A 16,340-nucleotide genomic window follows, 5' to 3' on the forward strand; every position below is an offset into this window, starting at 1 on the left:
GCAACACGGAATCACCTGAAGAACCAACGTGTCTGATAACAATCACACTCTGAGCCCTTTGGACATGTTGTCTCATCAGGAGACCGTAGCGGTTTATCGGCTCTCACGTTGAACTAACTTACATCCGGAAGACGTTTACAGCAACACGAGCCTTCGGAGTCTTTTCGCTTCCGTTTCTGTGTGTTTCTCCTCCATATTCCGGTGAACGGAGCTGCTAAAACGAGATGTTTCTACAAGGAGGTCTGGTGGAGAGGACAGAGACGCTCATTATGAAGGGATGAGGACAGACACGTTTATTATTCAGAGGACAAACATAATTGTAATATTACTATAATATCATGATTAATGACATGTTTATGGATGCTGGAAGAGATATTGGATCCCTGCTGTACGCGGAGAGAGGAGGTCATCATATCACGACTCAGTCACACAGGTCTGAACTCAACTCTGTTCGTAATGGCAACGAAACTGAAGATGTGGAGCGCGTCGTTACGAAGGGTCAAAATACAATAACGAAAGAAACGGATTGGAGGCTCACATTGTCCACCGGGGACGGAAGTGGAGTGTGGAGGGAGTCGTGTCAGTGGAGCAGGGTGGGCCCGACTGCTTTAGACCCCTGATGCGTCTCATAGAAGAGACGGGACCAGGTCGTAGGATCCAGGTAACAGCGGCAGGCTGAGCAATAAACCCTGAACCTGCACACTCCGGTACAGCAGGTGGCGCGATGCACCTGGTCACGTGACGCTGGTTGCGACCCGCCAGAACAAACCGGAAGAAGACGAAGAAGAAGAAGAAGACGTGAGGGAGACGCGTAGAAAGTCACCAAGCTTCACTTTAACGTCTTAAAGTGTCACATCGTGTGAGTATGTCCCGTGACACACAGCGTGTGTTTACTGTGTGTTTGTGTGTTAACGGGCCGTCAACCTTCGCAAAGTTCCTTTACCGTTAAGACGAAAAATACGGAAAAATACGGAAATACGGAAATAACACCGTTTTATTTGAGTTTTTTCGCTTTAAACCAAAAGAGTAAATGTCCTTTTCTGTCCAAATCCAAACACGAAAAAACGACCGATCTGTTTTTCTGTAAATCCCTTTTTGTTTGTTCCTTTTAAAACGAAACCGAAGCGCAGCCGCTAAACCGGAAGTGCGCACATTTTAACAGTAAAACGCAATAGAACGTTTGTACGATAGAAATCCGTCTGTGACGCAACAATATCTATAATATAGCAGAGTAACATTAGAAGAATGAATATGAAACGTCATCGTGTGTTAACAACAGCAGTTGACTACACGCAGACACATTTACATTCATCCACGTACACAGATACTCATTCATCTGTGCGCTGTTTGATGCAATATAGTTATTAATATAGTAACAACACATTTATTACTGTAGGTAATAACACAGTTTGTGGTGGCAGACTCGTTGCTGTTGGCTCTGATATTTATTTCCAGTATTGTTGTGTTGCTTCAGTGCTCAGAGACACTTTAAGGAGAGTAAACGTGTTCACATCTCCACCACTAGGGGGCAGAATACGACTATTTAAAGCAGTGGTTCTCAGCTGGTCTGGTGGCTCCGGGACCCACCATCACCCCTCAATGACAACCGACCCAAATCGAGGGACATCCTTCACTTCTCAGATGTATTTAATGAAAATATGGTGCAGTTTGAACCTGAGAGCGTGTGGAGACAGAACACGTATGACCACACAAAAACAAGTTTAATGAGAAAACAGCCAGCTGGTAGCGACGCTAGAGAGGGAACTATTCCCTTTACACTAAATGAGCTAAAACCCCAAAGTGCATCTTAAGGACACGAGGTATTACAACATACAACAATTAAGAATCTTCAGCCATTTCAAACAAAAAAGACTCAAATGACTTTAACAGATACGACAAACACTGTGTCTTGAGGAGCTTTTGCACAAATGCAAAATAAACCCACATCTAACGTAGTCGGTGTCGTACTTCCGTTTCGCCATGTTTAATTAGAAAACTAAGTAGGAGGTTTAATTATCCCAAAAACCCAAAGTCTCCCCAATTTTCTTTTTAATTATAATTTTTATTTCCCAGGCAAAGGGGAAAACGCCAATTCCCAGGCCATTAAAAAGGGGTCCGCGACCCACCAGTTGAGAACCACTGATTCAAACCACAGATTGAATCATATTGAACGGTTGTTGTTTCTGGGACAGATGCATTGAATGCTTGTGTTTCCTTCATTTGATATTCATGCTTAGTTGTAAACATCATGTATGTTGATGTCGTGGAGGAGTGAACACGTGTTGTTCATGGATCAATAAATAAGAATAGAGACGTTTCTTTGTTTGTCACACTTCCATCCTAAATCAAGCTGTAGACCAAAGAGCTCAAAGGTCCAAGATGAGAAGATATAATGTTGGTCTAAAGAAAATGACTCGTGTGACTTTACGGCCTTCAGACATTTGGACTCTAGAACATTTGACACATTTTCCCAAATGTCACGAGACGAGAGCAGAAAAGAGAAGGATTGGTTCTCTTTCCTTCTTTGCTGCCATGTGACCTGTGACCTCAGAGGGACCTCTGGAGCTGTGGGCGGATGCACAGCGTACTTTTGATTAGTTTCCTCTCATCAGCAGTCAAAGGTCCATTGATCCTGAGAACACTGTGGTGGCCTTAATAGAGGCTTCAATGATCCGATCCCCTTCCAGGTAGTGAGTGCTTGTGCTTCTATGAAAGCAGAATCATTCCCCTCCTTTAGCTTCAAGGTAACAAAGTCAAATCCACCTCTATGAGTTTCATATGGCAAATGTTTTACAGCTACAAATACTTGTAGAGCACCACGAGTGTCTCCACACTAGCTGAGCGTAACATCCTCTTTCCCTCAACATGTTCGGTTCCTCCACAGAGCAGTTGGGTCTGACACCCCCTGCTCCTCAACACCTGCAGAACTTCTTTAGCTTTCAAGTCCATGAAGGATTAAACAGCCACAAACCTGCCAAGAGGAGGAAGTCCACCAAAACTGACAAGCAGGACCAGGAGACAATGAATGAGGGGAAGATGGACGGAGCCAAATAGAGGACAAGAGGACAATGAGCCTAAACATACAGCCTGGGTGTAAGAATACGTGTTCAAGATTTGGAGCCTGGTCGGGGTTATCAAAAATTCAGCCGAACGACTTCTCTCGTTCTGGAAAATGTATTTGTCAGATCACAGGTCAAGTATCAGCGCTGCGTTTGCAAAGGCAGGAGCAGTTCAGGCAGCACACAGGCCGGAAGAACAACTAACTAACATCAGCAAGAACATCATGTTTTATAACCCTTGAAAGACAGAGAAGGAAATATTTCTATTGGCCCTAAACTGGCGTAGAGGAGGACCTTCCACCTCCCGCATCTAAGATCCGGTCACATCCAATGTCCAGACTCCTGACTTAACGTAAACATCGTAAACAGAGTGTGTATGTTGAATAGTGTTGGTGTGTCTCTAACCCCCCTTTGGCTGGTAAATCTTCTAGTTGACCCGCAGACCTTACATTCCTCAGCCAGGACACAAACTGACTCCCCATCCTGTCAGACTCGTGTCTGCCTGCTTGGCAGATCCTGCTTCCCCCTTACCTAACTCTTAAATCAAGACAAGACAGCAAACCCCCAACTAAGCCCATGAAAATAACTTTTGATTATCAATTCCCCCTTTTTACATAATTCATTATGTAAACCAAAAAAAATCAAAAGAAACCACCAATCTAAACGCTAAATATCTATATCAGTGAATACGGGTGAATGCAGCAGTCATGGAAATCCCTAAACAGTACAAAAAATCTAAACCGAGTATAATAGACACAGAATACATCCTAGCCTAGAAATATCACACCATCTACGTGTATGCATCCACTATATATGATGTGTGCAACAGTTAGCAGATCACGCGGACAGGAATGTTGAACCTAAAAGGATTTCTTCTTCGGGTCCCTCGAAGTCGGTTCTTACCATACCTATCTCCTCCGGCCCTAACAATTGGATCCTTTCATGTAACAAAGCCATCTGGTATGGCAGGGGTATTTTAGCATCTATTGCAGAGGTGATGCGTCGGAGACATAGTTGTCTGATAAAGGGGATGCAGCAGCATCCACAAAGGGCAAAAACCACTATTGCGATTACTAAGGTCAGAAAAACTGACAGGAAGAAGCCCTTCCATTGTCCAAAGTATTTACCAAACCAATTACCGACGGTGCCGTCTATACCAGAGTGTTCAGCTAATTCAACAGACATGGCTCTTAGTCCGTGTAATGGTCTAGTAAAGGATCCATCTGGGTGTTATTGGGGATAAAAGTGCAGCACGCTTGGCCAAACATCGCACACACTCCTCCTTTTTCAGCTAATAACATATCCAAAGCCATCCGGTTCTGGTAAGTCATCAATGAGGTGGCCGATAGTTGGCTGTGCACCCCTTCCAGAGCATCTCTTGTCATATCGGTGAGCCGCTGGATATTGAAATGTACATAATTTAGTCGATCCACATTTTTGTTTACAGTTATAAAAAGGGAGCAATGATTCCCATCCGGCCGCTATCTGATCCGTTAACTTGTATTGATCAGGTACCCCTCTCGGCACACTATCACACAGTGCGTGGTTACTTCTGCAACATTGTATGGACCTTCCTAGCGGGGATCAGTCCAACTGAATCTGGCTACTTTACGTAGTACCCAGTCATCCACCTCCACTGGTGCACACTCTCCTTCTTCTTCAGAAAGGATCTCTGTCACCTGTTGAGAGATACTCATCACAGTATTATTACACATTCTCATATAGTAAGATATTTCCACATGTTGGTACTGCAATGGGCTGACAGTGGTAGGCAAAGTGGTTGTTAACGGACAAGGCATCTTTCTTCCCGTTCATACCTCATGGGGGCTTATCCCTAACTTAGAGTTAGGACATGATCTTATCCCATACAGCACTATTGGCAGGGCTGCAACCCACGTCAGCTTCGTTTCAGCACAGACTTTATCCAGACCTTCCTTTATGGTTCTGTTAGCTCTCTCAACTAGCCCTTGAGACTGAGGATGATAAACTGCCCCAAATTTATGCTTGATCCCAAACGTTTTCTCTATTTCTTGTAGTTCAGCGTTCGAGAAGTGTGAACCATTATCCGATCGTATGACTTCTGGAATACCAAATCTGGGTATTAGTTCTCTGGTCAGCCATTTTACTACGTCTGCTGCTCTTTCTGATTTTGTGGGGATCACCTCCACCCACCTAGAAAAAGGATCAACGCATACCAACAAATACCTCTTGCCCTCAACTCGATTCTTCATTCCCATGTCTGTGAAGTCAATTACCACCTCTTTCCATGGTGCCATAGGGGCAGGGAAACTTCCAAGTCCAGCCTTCAGTGTTAATCTCCACTTTTATTGCTCTTCAGCCCAAAAGCAAAGCAGAGGGTGGGAGACATGTCTGTTACTTGCAGATACAACTCAGCTCATGCTCAGTTTGATCCAATTCATTCATTCATTACTGATAGATCACCAACCTCTCATGGTTAGCGTATCCAAATGTAAGGGTGTACTACTTGTTGAACATTACAGGATGACCGTCTGTAACAAGTTTCCATATTTCGTGTACTGGTGCCATAAATGTTCCTTTGATCAGACATTTGCTTCCATCATCAAGATACTGTATCAAGTGTATCGTGCACTATACACTCAATAGCAGCACTCAACAATTTACCGCCCATCTCTGAATTTAGGAGAAAACTCGAAAAACTACAAACATTAATCCAAAAAATGGACAATATATACAACAACTCTCCTAATTCCTTATCACCTTCATTCCTCATTTAAATCTTACACAACCTTATCTCTTAATTTTCAATGACTGATTGTCTTGCCGTGGAAAGTGTGAACGCGTTTGACTGTAAGAACGCAACTATTCCATGCGATGTGTGCACAACAGTCTGGTGTTCCATTGTTATATGGGCCGTTTTAATCAACGCTCTTCCAATAGCAGCTACGTTTCTGACACACGAGGGATGCCCTATTTCCACGTTATCCAGCTTACCACTATAGTACATCAAAACCTTACGATCTGTGTTACCCTCCCCCTTCTGAAACAGAACGGAATTCACAAATCCGTTCTTTTCATCAACATCCAGATGGAAGGGTCTCGAGTAGTCAGGGGGGCGCAACGTGGCTGCGCTGGCCATGGCCTGCTTGGTGGCAATAAATGCAGTCTCCGCCTCCCGGGTCCACACCAAAGGCTTTGAGTAGTTTTATAGCCTGCACCCAATATTAGCGCCCTCAAGGGAGCCACCTGCACCGAGAAATCAGGTATAATATTCTAGCTCCATGTTACAAGTCCTAAGAATTTCATCATTTCTCTAACCGTCGTGGGCCGAGGATGTTGCAAAATGGACGACTTCTGTGTGTCAGTCATAGCTTGCCCTGATGGTGACACAATTCTCCCCAGAAAATTCACCTTCTGTCTCCCAATCTGCAATTTCAATTTAGACACTTTGAAGCCATTTTCCTGTAACCACTGCAGAACCGTTCTGGTAGCGGACATAATCGTTTCTGAACTAGTCCCTGCTAGCAGGATGTCATCCACATATTGTAGTAAAACAACTCCTTCTGGTAGTTCCAACTCGGCCAAAATGGTCTCCAGAACATGGTTAAAAATCGATGGTGAGTCCACATAACCCTGTGGTAACCGCGTATATGTATATTGGCGCCCCTTATACGTAAACGCAAACATTTGTCTCGAGCGCACAGCTAGAGGGACACAGAAAAAAGCATTCGCCAGGTCAATGCAGGTGAACCATCTTTTATCAGGGCCTATTGCATTTAACATTGTATAAGGATTTGGGGTGCCATAGTGAGTTGGTACTACAACTTTGTTGACGAGCCTCAAATCATGCACCATTCTATAGTCAGGCTTTCCGGGTTTAGGGACCGGGTTAATCGGGGTATTCCAGGGGGACCCCGTCCTCTCCAATACACCTGCCTGCAGCAACACTTCAATTGTTTTTTCTATCCCTGCGATTTGTTCCTCCCTTAAGGGGTACTGAGGACGGTAAATTGGGACCGTTCCGGTTCTTAATTCAATTACCACTGGGGCCATTGGAATCAATCCCACATCAGCTCCCCCTTTTGTCCAAAATGTATCAGGAAAATCAACTAGCATGAGCTGTGTGTTCTCATGGTCAGTATTTTCCCTACCATGTGTGCGGCTTAGCATGTGTCTCTCTGGTATAAGTTTTACTTCTGAGGTATGTGCAATACGGTACATGTCATTAGCCTGAGAGTAATGTAAGTTAACATTTTGTGTGGGCACCCAGTCCGTGGCATCAACCCCCGCTTTAACCATCGGCCCCATGTTCTCGGCTTCTCCTCCGCTTTGGATGAGCAAGGTGATGTGAGGAGCAGAGGTCTCTTGTAGCGCATATAGAACTTGTAACTCAGAGGTTAGTTCCACCGCAGCTGCCACACCTTGTTTCCCCACATAGATCTCTCGGACCTTAACAGCAGGATGTCCATGGACCTCGCTTTCAAACTCAAGTCCACTCCACAGGGTGTCATAGTTCTCATCAGGAGACAGCGAATAGTTCATCGTGCAATGAGGAGGATCCGCAGGTGGTTCAGTCGGGTGTAATACCTTGAACCATGGGCCCCAACGGCGGACAGTCTCATGCAGAACAGTTCCATCATAGTCCTCCACTCTCCCCCACCAGACCTCTGCTTCGTCATTCAGCGTCTGTTGAACTTCAGCTTGCAGCAACTGGTGGCCATAAGAGTGGGGTGTGGCACATCGTTGCTGTGTCCCATCCGGGAATGTTACAGTGATACATCCCTTCGTCATTTGCATAACTGGCACAGTATTCCTTGATGGTGGCAGTGGCGTGTTTATTGTGGAATACCTAGCACCTGAGTCCAGCATACATCTGTAATCTCTTCCGTTGATTGTCAGAGTCACCATGGGTTCTGGAAACAGGTTACCGTCAGCCGTCGGATCTGGGAACCCCTATGGCATTTGCTGATGACCTGGGGCCTGATGCCGCAGGCTATTACCCTGTTGTGGTGTATGTGGTGCTTGTGGTGGATAGATATCGTAAGGGTATTGAGCTGGGTTGGACTGAGGCCTCTGACCCTGAGGTGGATGGGGGCATGCGTCGGACCAATGTCCAAGCTGCCCACAGCTGAAACAAGTATTCTGTCGTTGTCTAAACTGCCCTCCGTTGTTTGGAACTCGGCCACGATTTCCCCCTCCCCACTGTCTTTTCGGTTGCCTGAAGCCACCGTACAGTGGGGCCCCCATCATGTGTTGTGGTTGCGGGGCATAAGGTTGGGGATAGTAAGCCTGTGGAGGAGTGTACGCGGCCTGTTGTGGTTGCTGGCAGGCTGGCGCACATGGGAAGGGAGGGGGGTCTGGATGAGGGTCATATTGAGGTGGCCCTTCCCCCCTGAGATGGCGCTGTTGTTTGGGTCATCTGTTTGGCTTCACTCTTGCCCTGGTTCACCTTCTCTCTGCTTTCCTTCAGCTGTGTTTTTGCCAATTGTAACTGAATATTGTTTTATTCACCCTTTTCCTTATCATATTTTTCTTTGCTCCGGTCCACATAGTGTTTAATCTGTGAGGACCAAGCATCAAAATTCATGACAGACAACCCCACTATTCCTCTTAGTTGGTTCTTCATTGTCTCCGAGACAGATGACTCTATGGCGCCGCGAAAAAGAAGCTTGGTTCTGTGATCATCCATGACATCTTCCCCTAACTTGTTGTCCCATAATTCTCTGACTCTCCTTAAATAACTATTTCCACCCTCACTGTCGTGTGGGGGAACATAAGTGAGTTCTGTGGTAGCCACCTTCACAGGATATTGGAGTCTGAGCTTTGGCCAGAGCACTGACACCCAATTTGCCAGAGGCTCCCCGTCAGGGAGGTCAGAGGTCCTGGCTTCCCCCTCTAACTTCTGGAGGTCAGCTAGTGAGGCACACGCCACAAAAATTCTTCTAAGATCCCCCAAACCGGGAACACTACCCGCACACTGAGCAAGGAGCCCACGAATCCACGCTGCACCACCCTTCTCTATTTTAGGTAATGCGAGCTTCATCATGCTTAGGTCTGACAATGCGAGTGGCGCATATGTTGTTTTTTCACTTCCGTCTCCACAAATAGCCGTTAACAGTGGTAGTTGATGAGAGGCCTGAGCATCCCGTCTGATTTTTGACTTCAAATCATTACATTGATGCACATTCGCTCTGGCTGCATTCCCCTGATAATATCTGTTCCTATTACCTCTTAACCCCTGTCTCATGGCGCTCCATCGGAGTAGATGACTGTGGTTTTTGTGACTCTAGCGCTGCTCCATGCTCCTGAAATTCCTCTTCCCAATCATCTGCAGGGACAGGCTCATCTTCCTCTGACTCAACCTGCCTCCCCCGCTCATCCTGTCCACGCCGGGTGATTGATTGCCGCTCTGCCTGGGATATGACTAACAAAGTTTCTTCTCCTGCAACTCTTCCTCCCCCTACATTAAATGAGGTCATAGGTCTGTGCTCGGGTTGCCGCTTCTTTACGACTGTCGAGTGACCCTGTGTTGTGTTTGGATTACTCCAATCGACAGGCTCCAACTGGGGCCTGTCCTCCAAATATTGTAGCGTCTCTGAGAGAAAAGCAGAAACCTTCTCCACCCCATCATTCTCTTCATGTGGATATGGGGTTACCTTTAACAACCCTTTTTGAACTACCAAAACCTGAGATTCTCCTGGATTAGTAGCTTTCCCTTGCCTCAGTGGCATCTGATGTGGTTCATTTAACAACCGATTAGCCTCCGCATATAAGCCTGTCGAGTAGGGAGGAGGCGCACTAGATTTACAACCGGTCTCATGCACTTTCTCTTCTCCTGCTTTGGTTTGCGGCAACTGCATTGCCGTCTTACTCATGAATACCGCATTTATTTCTCCCAGAAATGTTCTACAGTCCGCTAAGAACTCATCTGCCTTTTCTGCACTTTCCTTCTCTTTTCCACAAAATCTCCCCTTAACGGCAAGGAGCGCATGCGCTTGGTCTTTTCCTCTTATCGCCATCCTAAGATGGTCCTGCAGCTGCTCGCCTGTTGGTTGAGAATCTGTCTCCCTTCCAAACATTCCTCTTTCCTGCATCTGTGCAACCCACTTCACATATTTTTGTTACACATTTCCTATCTTTTTCTAGGGTTTTATCCATATGTCTCTTATAAGTCTTAAATAGGGCGAAACCCAGAGTGCCTTCTTTACACCTCTCCCATATCGTTATGGTTTCCTCCATTTTCATCACAGGTTATTTATTTATTCACACGTGGTTTTTGAACACAAGAGAAAGGACTCAATGCCCAATACTGTGAACCCAATCAAGAACCTTCTACTGTATTAGAGGAATACAGCGCTCGATTGTTGAGGCTTATAACACCAGTTCACTCGTATTGTTTTATTTCTCTCGTATTTATACCACCATCATTTAACTATGATTTTCCCTTTTACCCTTTAATACATATCCCCACAGATGTGTAATCCGGTCAAACACTTTTCACTGTCGGATTCTCAGTCCTTTTTCAAGTCCTGATACGCACAGCTTCCAGGTTCGGTAAAACACCAGGAGTTACACCAACCACCCACACATTTCCCAGTATGAAAAACAACAAATCTTTCCCTGTGTCCTTATTTCTTCATCTAATATTCTAACCTGCCAGTCCAAGAATCACACGAGTAGGACTGCAGGACCAGAGGTATCTACGTACCACACGGATTGCAACTTGGATTTCTACAGACTAAGATTAACATAAATCCCTGCTCTATTCTAAACTGCCAGCCCACTGCATGCAAACGTGGGACCCCAGTCACCAGAGGTATCTACGTACCACACGGATTGTAACTTGGATTTCTACAGACTAAGAGTCGACCTCAGGGAACTCAAGTGAGCCCCGTCATTCCTTTTTAAACTCCTCATATATTTACCTAAGTCCCTAAACCTAAACCTAAACCTAAACCCCTACACTGTCTAAACTGCCAGTCCACTGCATGCAAACGTGGGACTGCAGTTACCAGAGGTATCTACGTACCACACGGATTGCAACTTGGATTTCTACAGACTAAGAGTCGACCTCAGGGAACTCAAGTGAGCCCCGTCATTCCTTTTTAAACTCTTCATGTATTTACCTAAGTCCCTACCTAAATCCCTACACTATTCTAAACTGCCAGTCCACTGCATGCAAACGTGGGACTGCAGTTACCAGAGGTATCTACGTACCACACGGATTGTAACTTGGATTTCTACCGACTAAGATTATATATATTTTTACCTAAATCCCTAAACCTATGGACACTTATTCACTTTCCCTATCGTTGAATTCAGTGTGAGTATGTGCTTATACTTTACATGTGATCAACAGGAAATTTTCAAATTTAGTTTTAAATTTAATGGTCTTATAACGACCTTATTCAGTCAATGGACAGAGACGAATTCTGCAGTTGACAACAAATCTTTTTAGAAGTATCCAATCACAGACATTTTATTCATTTAGAACAAAAGGTTGTCTGCTCACCTGATTCTGTTTGCGCGCCTGTTGTCAATGCTGAACCACGCCGCTGGTCCTTTCGGCTCGGTCCGGAAAACGGACGTCCCCGTCTTTCTTTGTCCAGGTCAGCAAATCACGTCGGGGTCACCAAATTGTAAGAATACGTGTTCAAGATTTGGAGCCTGGTCGGGGTTATCAAAAATTCAGCCGAATGACTTCTCTCGTTCTGGAAAATTTATTTGTCAGATCACAGGTCAAGTATCAGCGCTGCGTTTGCAAAGGCAGGAGCAGTTCAGGCAGCACACAGGCCGGAAGAACAACTAACTAACATCAGCAAGAACATCATGTTTTATAACCCTTGAAAGACAGAGAAGGAAATATTTCTATTGGCCCTAAACTGGCGTAGAGGAGGACCTTCCACCTCCCGCATCTAAGATCCGGTCACATCCAATGTCCAGACTCCTGACTTAACGTAAACATCGTAAACAGAGTGTGTATGTTGAATAGTGTTGGTGTGTCTCTAACCCCCCTTTGGCTGGTAAATCTTCTAGTTGACCCGCAGACCTTACATTCCTCAGCCAGGACAGAAACTGACTCCCCATCCTGTCGGACTCGTGTCTGCCTGCTTGGCAGATCCTGCTTACCCCCTTACTTAATTCTTAAATCAAGACAAGACAGCAAAACCCCCAACTAAGCCCATGAAAATAACTTTTGATTATCAACGCCGTCAGAGACTTGACACCGGCGTCAGAGCACCATTGCTCGCCCGATACGAAAGGCCCGAAAGCTCCGGGCAGCGTGTCAGCGTGACTTGAGCAATGAGGAAAGACCAAGAGGAAAGGAAGCACAATCAGAGGAGGCGAGAAGAGGATTAGCGTTTTGTTTACGCTAATTGTAGCCTCGGCTATTTTGGTGTTCTCCTAGTCCGGTAGTAGTTAAGCGCTATTTGGTGACTCTCTGGTGGGTCTTGTGCTTTCTGTACTTCGGGTAAAGGTTTGTTTATATATATATATATATATATATATATATATATATATATATATATATATATATGTATTGTTTGTATATATTAGTATGTATATAATGCGCAAAGGTGCAGAAAGACATAGATAAGTGTGTGTTCCACTTCTTGTTAATGTACAGAGAATTGAAATACACAAACAAGGACACAAGTCAAACCTGAAAACAATAGTTTTATTCATATAGGAATCCATGTGTTTATTAGATGATTTATTGGTTCAACTTTTCATAATCAGAGACTGGGCCAAAATATACTGGTGGGCTGTTCGATACATTTGCACTACAAGTTTTCAACAGCAGACGTCATCATAGAGTTTGAGATGCATTGAATGAATGAACCTTTTTACGATACGATTGGCTGGAAAGCTTCACTGCTTCATAAAGCTTCACTGCTTCATAAAGCTCCATAAAGCTTCATAAAGCTTCATCTGGCTTCATCTGGCCGTCACTAGTAAACAGCAGAATGTGCACAGAGGAACTGAAGTCACACAGAAAGAACTACAGAACAGGAGTTTGCTGGACAACACGAGCAGAGCTACTGAGCCACGTTACCACGTAGGAGTATTAACAAGGTGCCACTGGAGAGGTGAACAGCCCGGCTCTAAATACTGCAGGGGTGGATCATGGAATGTGGATCAGCTGTGTAGGAATGGAGCAGGATGAACGGCCACGCCTCCTCACCTGCTTCCTCTAGACACGCCCCTTTTCTCTTCTGTTGATGCTTCAGCAAAACCAGAGCTACAAGACAAAGAGTTTGGCGGCAAATCCGGTTGATGCGCGTGAATCAAACATCGTGGACGTGAACTTCCTCGCTCGCGAGGTTAGTCTCTGCTCGCGCTCGAAGGTGTTGTTATTGGCAGCAAGGGGGCGGAGCCAGTCACCGGCATCTCCACGTCTGATTGGTTCCACTTTTCGTCCTTGGATTGGCTGGATTTCGTCCCTGTTGACCGTTGTGAATCCCCAGAACTGATGGAGCAGGATGAACGGATCGGATTAACGGTACCTGAGGTGTGCAAGTGGTACATGAAGACAGACAATGTCCCTCTCTGTCTTCTTCACAAATGGCTGTGGAAACCCCTCACGTGAGATCTATGTCACTTCCGTTTTTCTTTCACTATGAGTCATTGCTGTAAATCACCGTTAGCTGAGTAGCACATTAGCTGCCATTAGATAGCTGGTATCAGCGTTTTCTGTTAACAACCTTTAAAAAACACTGCAGAGTCCAATCAAAGTTCTGATGAGATAATAATAATAATAATAATGCTATGATGTCATAACTGAATAAACTCATCATAGGAAAATATTTAAAAGTTAGCTAAATATCTACTGAATTAAACTTTCTTTACAAATACATGTAATATTAAAAGCAGCATCAAGGGTTTGCAGTCAAAATGATTCAGTTTTGATTTGACACAAGATTGAAAGAACTATCTTCACATGTTGTTGTTTTTATAAGCTAATATCCCCCACAACACGCTAGAGAGACGTTTTACAGCAGTCATTGAATATCTTTTTCCTAAAGTGGACATCATGGTTCTCCACAGCATGTCCTCCGGCCTCAAACGTTGGAGCGTCTCCTGTCAAAACTGGAGCTCGCACTCATTCCAACACACTCCATATGGATTTCCTGCAGGAGGAAAAGACGACTTGTCAACAAGGCAAAAGTGATGGTGATCAGGATGCTCGGCCTGCGCTTAGTGCTCCTAATGGCCTTTGGCACGTTTCACTGCGCCCAAAGGAAAGCCACCAATCAGAGCCTGGAGTCTCCAACACAGCTGTCAATCACTGCCAGTGACACGTTGACAATCAAACCGTCTGATCTAAACATCCTATGAGCTGTTTCAGAGGCATGTTTCAGCTACTGATGAGCAGTAAAACATGTTGGGACAGAAAGCAGTCGAGCCAGGACGTGTCTCCTTGTGGACGTGTAGATTATGTCTCGTGTTCTACAGTCAAGAGACAGTGAGACGTTTCATCGAAGTCACTAAATGTTGCTTTAAAGCCGTCATCACAAAGACATAGTTTCACTTTGTGTGTTTGTCTTGAAGGACACGCTACATCCAGACGGAGGAAGATGAAGCAGGTAAACGGCTACAAATAGAACACAATGAAGCTGAGTAACACACACACACTGAAACACAGAGCATCTCACCAATGGTGAAGCTGAAGCGTCCGTGCAGAAAGTAGCACTGCCGCCCTTTTTAAACGCCTGTTTGTTGGACGTTGGTCGTGTCGTTGGGCTCCTGATGTGCACGGTGTCCCTCAGTGGGTGAGGGGGGGCCGTTCTCTCTGTGCTGCTGTGGACGGGTGTTCAGGGTCAACGCCGCCCTTTTCCTCTTTGCTCTTCGCCCCTCGAGGCTCTAACAACTCTGATCTGCTCCATTGAGACACTTTCATGTCTGATATTTATATTTACTGTGAATTAGTTTCCTCTGCTGCTCCGTCACACACAGCGTTTCTATTTGAAATGAGAAGCAAACAAAAGCGTGATAGTTAAACACCCGACAGTCAAGAAGCGTATTCAAATGTTTCAGAGCAGCTGACGTCATCGAGGCAGCTGCTGTCCCATGAAACGAGCGTCCTCTGTTGTCCCTGTGAGTCAGGACCCCCGAGTCTGTTCTCCCCAGAACGCAAGTCCGTCCTCTGCGTCCCGTCGTTGAGAAAGGGCCCCACGTTGGGAGGTTAATACGAGCAGCGTGGAGATCAGGACCTTCAGCTGCTTCCACGTGTCGTCCAGTCAACAGGGGACACGAGGACAGAGGTCCCTCATGATGCAGCTGTGGACAGTCTTCTCGTATGTTTCTGTTGCTGCTTATTACCCGTCCATGACCAGCCGTTCTCCTGAAGCTTCCCCTGGACCGAGGCGGTAATGGAACCACTGAGCTCCACCACCGGGGCTCCCTGAAGACCTTTACTGGTGCTCTGAGTTCTCTCCGTTCTTCCTGCTGCAGGAACGTCTCCGCGCCCCTCAGCTGCTGTTCATACAGCTGTCAATCATGTTGAATGACACGTGAATGAAGGCGGCACGATGCAGCGCGCTGAGGCCATGCAGAGAAGCTCAAGTAGCGGTGAGCCTTGTAGTGACGTCATTGTCTTAACTCAGGTAGTGACGTGATGTCACCTGTCAATCACAGGTCAGTGGAGCCACGATAATGAAGTAACTGTTGTTCTTTGGTGACTAAAGAGCCTCTTCTTGTTCACAACAACGGGTTCAGTCATCGAGCAGCAGCACATGTGGGATTAGTTCACTTCCTGCTTGTAGTTCACTGAGAACGTCAGCGCCTCTGGACACGATGGACTAACATCTGGAGGGACAACGTCCCCTTGCTGGACATCAAACGAGTTCCCTCGTTGTCCTCTTACAGGACGTTGTCCCACACACGTCTCTGGTTTAGTTCAGTGTGTTGTGTTCTAGTGACTCTGCTAAAACGAGATGTTTCTACAAGGAGGTCTGGTGGAGAGGACAGCGACTCTCATTATGAAGGGATGAGGACAGACACGTTTATTATTCAGAAGACAGTGGTGTCCGTTGAGGTTGGACAGGTTTAATAAAGACTTTAACTCACAGGGAGACGCCGCTCTGCTTCAGCAGTCTTCAGCATCTGGTTTCCATGATGATCAATGACAGAAGCTGGAGGAATTACAGTTTGTCTTCTACATTCAGTCACATCTTACTGTGTGCAAGCAGGCTGCTTTACTGGCTGTTCTTACCCACAATCCTTTGCACAGCAGGTATATGAGCCAGAGGTTTTCAAGGTGCCATGTGATGAGGAAGTAGAACACTGCATGTAACAACA

The 16,340-nt window shown here is 45.6% G+C and overlaps 1 protein-coding gene across 1 annotated transcript in view; it reads left to right on the plus strand.

Annotated features, from left to right (window-relative positions):
* LOC144390308 (NLR family CARD domain-containing protein 3-like) overlaps nucleotides 1-16,340 on the plus strand; it is a 242,478-nt gene that overhangs the window by 28,993 nt on the left and 197,145 nt on the right. The window lies entirely within an intron of this gene.

The sequence above is a fragment of the Gasterosteus aculeatus genome, chromosome 21 (genome assembly GCF_964276395.1).
Source record: "Gasterosteus aculeatus chromosome 21, fGasAcu3.hap1.1, whole genome shotgun sequence".
Taxonomy (NCBI): domain Eukaryota; kingdom Metazoa; phylum Chordata; class Actinopteri; order Perciformes; family Gasterosteidae; genus Gasterosteus; species Gasterosteus aculeatus.